This window comes from Falco peregrinus, chromosome 21, assembly GCF_023634155.1.
Source record: "Falco peregrinus isolate bFalPer1 chromosome 21, bFalPer1.pri, whole genome shotgun sequence".
NCBI classification, from domain to species: Eukaryota; Metazoa; Chordata; class Aves; order Falconiformes; family Falconidae; genus Falco; species Falco peregrinus.
Genome location: NC_073742.1, coordinates 537,897 through 547,129, shown reverse-complemented (window position 1 = coordinate 547,129; position 9,233 = coordinate 537,897). Strand labels below are relative to the sequence as shown.

Below are 9,233 nucleotides of genomic sequence, written 5' to 3'. Positions count from 1 at the left end.
TTGTCAAAAACATTCTTTCCCATCAGTTGCTGCAGGAGTTAATCCTAGAGGATTACAAAGCCTACCGTTAGGGCAAACAGATGTCACGCATGATTCTGAATTTGGTAGCCTTAAATATATCCACTCTTCCATTGATACATTTTCAGGTGCCTTGGTTGCCTCGTGTCACACAGGAGAAAAGGCACGAGCTGTTCGTAGACATTTAATGCGTGCTTTTGCTGCTTTAGGTATCCCCTTAAGCTGGACCGTTATCGGTCTTTATCTTTACGTTTCAACAACTGTAAAAACCTCTTTTGCCCTATGGGGTAGAACTCATATTACCGGCATTGCTCATTCCCCCACCGGTCGATCTCTCATTGAAGGGTCTCATCGGTCTCTGAAACGTTTATGACAACAACAAAAAGGGGGAATGGGCATGGCTATTCCCGAGGAACGGTTACAGAAAGCGTTGTATGTTTTTAATTTTTTGAATTGTTCTTGAATAGATAACGGCCCACCGATAGGTCGACGTTTCACTGCAGCTACCTCCGTCGAGGCACGGGTTAAAGGCCCGGTATCGGTCCGAGATGCAGAAACAGGTAAAATTATGGGACCATATCCTCTTGTTACACGGGGAAAAGGTTATGCTTGTGTCTCTACAGAAAAAGGACCTAGATGGATCCCAGCGAAGAATGTAAGACCTTTCCGTGAACCTTTACCGCAGGCAGCTGATACCGACACCGACGCTACAGAATGAAATAAAAACTGTGTGAGGATGACTGTTTTGCATTAATGTTAGCTACCCAAAATCAGGACATAGGATATAGATTTCGCTTTTTACAGCGCCTAGAACGAGCACTATCACCCTGGATCAAGCCACTGAACAGAGGTAATACTCTCGGACCAAGCGGGGGAACGGGACGACTCATTGTCCATGGAACGATGATTCCATTGACACTGATAAGGGGAAGGGAGGATTCATAATGAGAGAACAACTAGGTATTATGAAGGAGAACAGGAGCTGGGGGAAGAAGGGGCAACAGAGCAGAGGTGATGAGGTGTTTGTCACATCCATAGGATGTCTTGGCATGCTTAATCGAACTTGCAGGAGACAAATTGTGTGGCCAGGTGGATGACGCCCCTTGGTTATGAACCTCATCCATAGCATCCTTGAAAAGTCAGCATTAATTTTTTTGGTGCGGGGAAGGAAGGATACTCTTGGTTATAGCTGGAGAGGCATAGAAGTCAGTCTTTTCAATGTTTCATGAGCACAATGCTCTCTTCTCAAAGCAGAGGAATGCTTGTGCTCTGCTGAAGAGCAGAAGTGCTTGTAGCTGACCGCTGGTGAGTCAGTGCCAATACTGGCAGTAGGCAGTTACTTAGGGCACGAGACAGAAGCGGTGGCCTGTCCTACCTGGCCCTATATATTATAATATAAAATAATGTACATACATACATATATAGATAGATATAAAAAATATAATTCTTTTTAGATCCACGGGACGGATTACGCAATAATCAAGGCTGACCACCAATTCCACCGACACCTCATTGGCAAGAAAGCAGCTAAACGGTAAGTGGAGTGCCTTTCTAGTCCTTCCCATGCTCACACTCTTCGTGTTTAGGAGATGGTATCAGGGGCTCTGTAGCTCACCCAGTGTGCTGTCTCCATCACATTTCCTCTGCTTTTCTGGAGTGGTGGTGGTACAAGGAGAGAAATGGGCCGTCAGGCCTTGCGATGGCTTTAACGGGTGAAAGTACCTTGGGAGCCTGAACAGTAGTGGAATTACTTTGATGTGTCCTGGAGGATTTTTTTTTTTTTTTTTTTTTTTCCACACGTTGCTCTGTGCGAATGACATTTTAGCAGCCAGTTGTGGGTGGTGGAAATGTGCTTGGTGAGCTTCTCCCTGTAGAGGAATGAAGGCGGTGGGTTGATTAGCATTGATAACACGCAGCTGTGGCCTTGCCTCAGAGGCAGTGGGTTGATTGACATGGACGATGTGCAGGTGTAGCTGGTTCCCTCTAAGGGGTTAAATAGCCCTGTGGCTTGTGGGAGAGGGTGTCAGCTGGAGGAGGAGCAGTGTGGTCTGGCCTCTGGAGGAAGGTGCTACAGCACCGGCAGTAGAATATGGCCAACGCTAAAGCCTTGTTGCGGTCTGCTAGTTTGATAGCACTGCAACGTGTCCCCAGCCAAGAGTTTGGGGTAGAAAGGAACGATTATCCTCTGCTCTAAATGTGATACTGTTTGGGGAAGAAACACGCCTCGCTCTGACAAGGGAACAATGGGCTCTGTAGATGCCACGGTATTTACTTGGACAGGCTCTCGTGTGGCACAGGCCTGCTCTCGCTGAACTCCAGGGGGAAGAGGCAATTTCCCCTGGCTCAACCCTACCCCACTGAGCCCTTCCCAGAGGCGGCTTTACTTCTTCAACAGCCTCTGAGCAGCGATAATCAAGGTGCCTTGCTTCCAGGTCTTTGCCTAGCAGACGGCGTCACCACAGTCCTTGCCTCGAAGTGAACAGGATGAAGGATCTGTACAAGGTGTCTGTGCGCATTCCCCCGGACAACGAGAAGAGCAACCCGATCAGAATTGAAGGAGACCCACAGGGGGTCCCAGAGGCCAAGAAAGAGCTGCTGGAATTCGCTTCCCGTATGGTGAGTGGGTAGGATGTGATGTTTGGGAGACTGCAGAGTTTGGGCTCTCGTGTTCCCTTGTAACCTTCTGGTGCGAGTGTGTGCCCCTTGCCCACGGAGCACTTGGATCTCAGGACAAGTGCAAGTTCCTCTTCACAAATGTCTTCCCCTGTTCCCTCGGGTAGCCCTTCTCTGTCAACGCAGAGTGAATTTGGTCTGGAGAAAAGAGGGACAGTGCTGGCAAGTAAACCGTCGGGCAGCAAACCGCTAAGTCAAAGTAGATGGCTCTCCGGCTGAACACTCAGTGTGCCCTCTGTTCCCATCAGGAAAATGAACATGCTGCGGACCTAATCGTTGAGCAGAAATTCCACCGGACCATCACTGGGCAGAAGGCTGAGCGGATCTGGGAAATCCGGGAGCAATTCCCAGAGGTAAGGCTTGGTAGGAGAGGAGGAATCCAGAGGGGTTATTTCCTACATGGGTAGTAGGCCTGTCGTCACAGAAGTCGTAACTTTAGTGGCTCTGTAGCGCAAGTGTCTGAGAAGATAGTTCTTTTAGCCAGAGGCCGCTAACACGGTTCCCCTTTTCTGAATGGGAAAAGGGCATGTGTAGGATCCCCCCAACCTTTGCATGTGTCTGACACAAGGGTTCTTGCTTTTGCTTGAGCTAACTATAAATGACCGCTCCTGCAGGTTATCATCAACTTCCCAGACCCTGCACACAAGAGTGACATCGTCCAACTCCGAGGTCCCAAAAACGAGGGGGAGAAGTGCACCGAGTACATGCCAAAGACGGTGGCAGACCTGGTAAGGAGGTCTTCTGCCTGCACTTCCCTCCTACGTGCCTGGATAACCCTGGGGCAAAGCAGAGCTCTACTGGCTTGGGTAGAGCTAAAACACCTCAAGAGGAGGGAGCTGTCGACGCTGTTTTGGCTGAATGGAGGCAGGGGGTAGTACCTGTTATGGGAAGGCTATAGGGGAACGTCCTTGCCTTTGTTTAGTCTTACAAGTCCCTCGTATAGAGAACTTCCTTGGGTCTAAGCCTCTTTTCAAAAGCTCGTTTATCAGAGTTCCTGAAGTCGGGCCTCCCTTGCCACGACAGTGTAATCTTCAGTTCTCCCTTCCTGCCTCCCTTAGGTTGAAAACAGCTTTTCTATTTCTGTCCCCATCTGCAAACAGTTCCACAAGAACATCGTAGGGAAAGGAGGTGCCAACATCAAGAAGGTGAGATATTGCTCCTAACTCAAGTGCTCGTGATGATCACTGCCTGCAGCAAAATCCCACTGGATGCTCTCTCCTGCCCATTGGTGGTGTCCAATATAGCCTGCGAGGGTTTTTCTTCTGACATGGGACGCTTCTGAGATGATTTTTTTTTTTTTTCCCTTTGTGGCAGATCCGTAAAGAAAGCAACACCAAAATTGATCTCCCAGCAAAGAACAGCAACTGGGCGACAATTGTTATCACAGGCAAGAGGGCAAACTGTGAGGCTGCTCGCCACAGGATAACATCACTTTGGAAGGACCTACAGAAGATGTGCATGTGGCTCAGGAACAGATTGAAGCCATGCTCAAGGAACTGGTGAGCTGGAGTTACTAGTTCCAGTAAGAAACTGGGGGAAGAAGGGGCAACAGAGCAGAGGTGATGAGGTGTTTGTCACATCCATAGGATGTCTTGGCATGCTTAATCGAACTTGCAGGAGACAAATTGTGTGGCCAGGTGGATGACACCCCTTGGTTATGAAGCTCATCCATAGCATCCTTGAAAAGTCAGCATTAATTTTTTTGGTGCGGAGAAGGAAGGATTCTCTTGGTTATAGCTGGAGAGGCATAGAAGTCAGTCTTTTCAGAGTTTCATGAGCACAATGCTCTCTTCTCAAAGCAGAGGAATGCTTGTGCTCTGCTTAAGAGCAGAAGTGCTTGTAGCTGACCGCTGGTGAGTCAGTGCCAATACTGGCAGTAGGCAGTTACTTAGGGCACGAGACAGAAGCGGTGGCCTGTCCTACCTGGCCCTATATAATATATATATGTATGTATGTGCGTACAATATTATATATATATAAAATTCTTTTTAGATCCACGGGATGGATTACGCAGTAATCAAGGCTGACCACCAATTCCACCGACACCTCATTGGCAAGTGTGAAGAGGAAGATGAAGCCCAAGGCTCACAGTATCGGTGGATCTCATTTGATGGTGCCTCCGTGTGGTGTGGCTAGTCAGCTGAATACCTGAATGCCGGATGGGATGGCGATGATTATAGTGGCGGAGATGAAGTATGCTCGGCTGTCTACGTCTATTCCTACAGTGAATATGTGGTGGGCTCATACGACAAAGCCCAGGAATCCAATCGATAGTATAGCTCAGACTATTCCTATGTAGCCGAATGGTTCTTTTTTGCCTGCGTAATACGTTACAACATGTGAGATGATTCCAAAGCCGGGAAGGATTAAGATGTAAACTTCCTGGTGGCCAAAGAATCAGAACAGGTGCTGGTAGAGAATGGGGTCTCCCCCTCCAGCGGGGTCAAAGAATGTAGTGTTTAGGTTTCGGTCGGTCAGTAGTATGGTGATGCCGGCGGCCAGGACTGGAAGTGAGGGCAATAGGAGTACGGATCATACGAATAGGGGAGTTGGATATTGCGATAAGGCAGGGGGGGTTATGTTAATGGCTGTTGTGTTAAAGTTGATGGCCCCTAAGATGGAAGACACACCTGCGAGGTGTAGGGAGAAGATGGCTAGGTCTACTGAGGCGCCAGCATGGGCTAGGTTGCCTGCTAGGGGCGGGTATATGGTTCATCCTGTTCCGACTCCAGCTTCTACTGTGGAGGACGCTAGGAGCAGTAGGAAGGACGGAGGAAGTAGTTCAGAAACTGATGTTGTTTATGCGGGGGAATGCTATGTCTGGGGCTCCAATTATAAGGGGGACTAGTCAGTTTCCAAACCCTTCGATTATAATGGCTATAACTGTGAAGAAGATTCTTACGAAGGCATGGGCGGTGATGATGACATTGTAGATTTGGTCGTCTCCTAGGAGAGTTCCTGGTTGGCCAAGTTCTGCTCGAATAAGGAGGCTGAGGGCGGTACTCGGCTATGCCTGCCCATGCTCCGAAGAGTAGCTATAGGGTGCCGATGTCATTGTGGTTTGTTGAAACTAGTCATCGGTTGATGAAGGTCACGGGTCAGATGGCTGAGTGTTTAGGCGTTAGGCTGTAGTCCTTTTTACAGAGGTTGAATTCCCCTTCTTATCGACTCTGTGGTGAAGTTCATGTTGAGTTGCAAACTCATTGATGTACGCTGAGAGTGTGCCGGAGTCTGGTAGACAGAAGCTTGTTGGTTTGAGCGTCTAGCTGTTAATTAGAAGTTTATGGGATCGAGGCCCATCTGTCTAGGCTTATCGTGGAGGCCCTAGCTGCATTAGAGTATCTGCGTTGCATTTAGATGGTGCAGGTTTAGTGTCCTGCGGGCCTTAGTGGTGTGGGCAGAAACTAAGAGGATTTAACTCTTAGTTAAGGCTTTGAAGGCCTTCGGTTTGGTAGGCAGGGGATCCTAAGTTTCTTAGGTAACGGTCAGGATTGCGGGAGAAGGGGGGAGAAGGAGGACTGACAGAGAAATTAAGGTAGCAATTGGTGTGCCTGTGGATTTGTTATTGTATCATTGTTTTATGAAGCTTGTAGTGTTTGGTGGGAGTGTGATTGTGGAGCAATATGCAAGGCGTAGGTAGAAAAATAAACCTAGTAGGGAGAGTATTGAAATAATTATGGCTGCGGTTGATATCTCTTGCTTAGTTAGTTCCTGGATAATGAGTCATTTTGGTAAAAAGCCAGTGAGTGGGGGCAGGCCGGCTAGGGATAGTAGTGCTAGCGTCAAGGATGCGTTTAGTGATGGTATTTTTGTTCAGGAGGTTATTATTGTGGATAGTTTTGAGGAGTTGGTTGTGTTGAGGGCTAAGAAAATGGAGGCGGTTCTTAAGGAGTATAGGTAGAAGGTTATTAATGTTAGCTTGGGGTTGTATATGAGGATGATGGTTATTCAGCCTAGGTGGGCGATCGATGAGAAAGCTAGGACTTTTCGGATTTGTGTTTGGTTGAGTCCTGTTCGCCCTCCGATGGCTGCGGATGCAATGGCCACGGTTGTCAGTAGGAGTGGGTTCAGTGAGGGGGCAGTTAAGAAAAGAAGAGTGAGTGGGGGGAGTTTTATTCATGTAGAGACGAGTAGGGCAGTGGTTATAGGTGAGCCTCGTATGACCTCTGGACATCAGAAGTGAAAGGGTACTAGGCCTAGTTTTATTGCGACTGCTGTAGTTAGTAGTAGGGAGGCTGTTGGGTGGCTTAGTCGCGGAATGTCTCATTGTCCGGTGAACTGTGCGTTGATTGTGCTTGAGAAGAGGATTAATGCGGAGGCGGTTGCTTGGACGAGAAAGTATTTGATCGCAGCTTCCATAGCACGAGGGTGGTGTGATTTTGAAAGGAAGGGGATAATGGCAAGGGTGTTGATTTCTAGGCCAGGCCAGGCTAGCAGTCAGTGGTTGCTTGAAATTGTGATGGTTGTTCCTAGTAGAAGGCTTAAGGAGAACGTTAGTTTTGTGACGGGGCTCATTTAGTAGAGGAAGAGGTTAAACCATCATTTTCGGGGTATGGGCCCGATAGCTTTTGTTTAGCTGACCCTACTGGGAAGTAATATAAGGGGAGTATGGAGCGCTTTGATCTCTTCTGTGCAGGTTCAATTCCTGTCTTCCTAAGGTTTTCAACGGAGACAATGGGATTCGGACATAGAGACGGTCTCCGGTTCACCTCAAACAGGAGAACTGAATGCAGTTGTTTGTGTTTTCCGAGAATGGAATGTACCGCTCCACCTTGTTACTGATTCTGCTTATGTTGCAGGTATTGTTCCACGAGCTGAAGCTTCTGTGCTGCGGAGTGTTTCGCATTCACAACCCTTTACCCTGTTACAGGAACTTATTTTCCTTTTGGACTCTCGATCTGCGCCTTATTTTGTTATGCATATTAGGTCTCATACCTCGCTACCTGGTTTTCCTGCAGAAGGCAATCGACGAGCTGACCTATTGCCGTGACCAGTTCAAGTACTGCCAGACCGTATGGCTCAAGCTAAGCGAAGTCACTCTTTTTTTCCATCGAAACGCTGGAGCTCTTAAGCGACAGTTTGGCCTTGCTGCTCAACAAGCATCAAGTATTATTGCTGTCTGTCCCGATTGTCAAAAACATTCTTTCCCATCAGTTGCTGCAGGAGTTAACCCTAGAGGATTACAAAGCCTACCGTTAGGGCAAACAGATGTCACGCATGATTCTGAATTTGGTAGCCTTAAATATATCCACTCTTCCATTGATACATTTTCAGGTGCCTTGGTTGCCTCGTGTCACACAGGAGAAAAGGCACGAGCTGTTCGTAGACATTTAATGCGTGCTTTTGCTGCTTTAGGTATCCCCTTAAGCTGGACCGTTATCTGTCGTTATCTTTACGTTTCAACAACTGTAAAAACCTCTTTTGCCCTATGGGGTAGAACTCATATTACCGGCATTGCTCATTCCCCCACCGGTCGATCTCTCATTGAAGGGTCTCATCGGTCTCTGAAACGTTTATGACAACAACAAAAAGGGGGAATGGGCATGGCTATTCCCGAGGAACGGTTACAGAAAGCGTTGTATGTTTTTAATTTTTTGAATTGTTCTTGAATAGATAACGGCCCACCGATAGGTCGACGTTTCACTGCAGCTACCTCCGTCGAGGCACGGGTTAAAGCCCCGGTATCGGTCCGAGATGCAGAAACAGGTAAAATTATGGGACCATATCCTCTTGTTACACGGGGAAAAGGTTATGCTTGTGTCTCTACAGAAAAAGGACCTAGATGGATCCCAGCGAAGAATGTCAGACCTTTCCGTGAACCTTTACCGCAGGCAACTGATACCGACACCGACGCTACAGAATGAAATAAAAACTGTGTGAGGATGACTGTTTTGCATTAATGTTAGCTACCCAAAATCAGGACATAGGATATAGATTTCGCTTTTTACAGCGCCTAGAACGAGCACTATCACCCTGGATCAAGCCACTGAACAGAGGTAATACTCTCGGACCAAGCGGGGGAACGGGACGACTCATTGTCCATGGAACGATGATTCCATTGACACTGATAAGGGGAAGGGAGGATTCATAATGAGAGAACAACTAGGTATTATGAAGGAGAACAGGAGCTGGGGGAAGAAGGGGCAACAGAGCAGAGGTGATGAGGTGTTTGTCACATCCATAGGATGTCTTGGCATGCTTAATCGAACTTGCAGGAGACAAACTGTGTGGCCAGGTGGATGACGCCCCTTGGTTATGAACCTCATCCATAGCATCCTTGAAAAGTCAGCATTAATTTCTTTGGTGCGGGGAAGGAAGGATACTCTTGGTTATAGCTGGAGAGGCATAGAAGTCAGTCTTTTCAATGTTTCATGAGCACAATGCTCTCTTCTCAAAGCAGAGGAATGCTTGTGCTCTGCTGAAGAGCAGCATTGCTTGTAGCTGACCGCTGGTGAGTCAGTGCCAATACTGGCAGTAGGCAGTTACTTAGGGCACGAGACAGAAGCGGTGGCCTGTCCTACCTGGCCCTATATATTATAATA

At 47.8% G+C, this 9,233-nt stretch overlaps 1 pseudogene; it reads right to left on the bottom strand.

The window, feature by feature from the left end:
* Window positions 1-6,165: 6,165 nt before the first annotated feature.
* Window positions 6,166-7,206, bottom strand: LOC129782950 (NADH-ubiquinone oxidoreductase chain 2-like; annotated as a pseudogene).
* Between the last annotated feature and the right edge of the window lie 2,027 nt (window positions 7,207-9,233).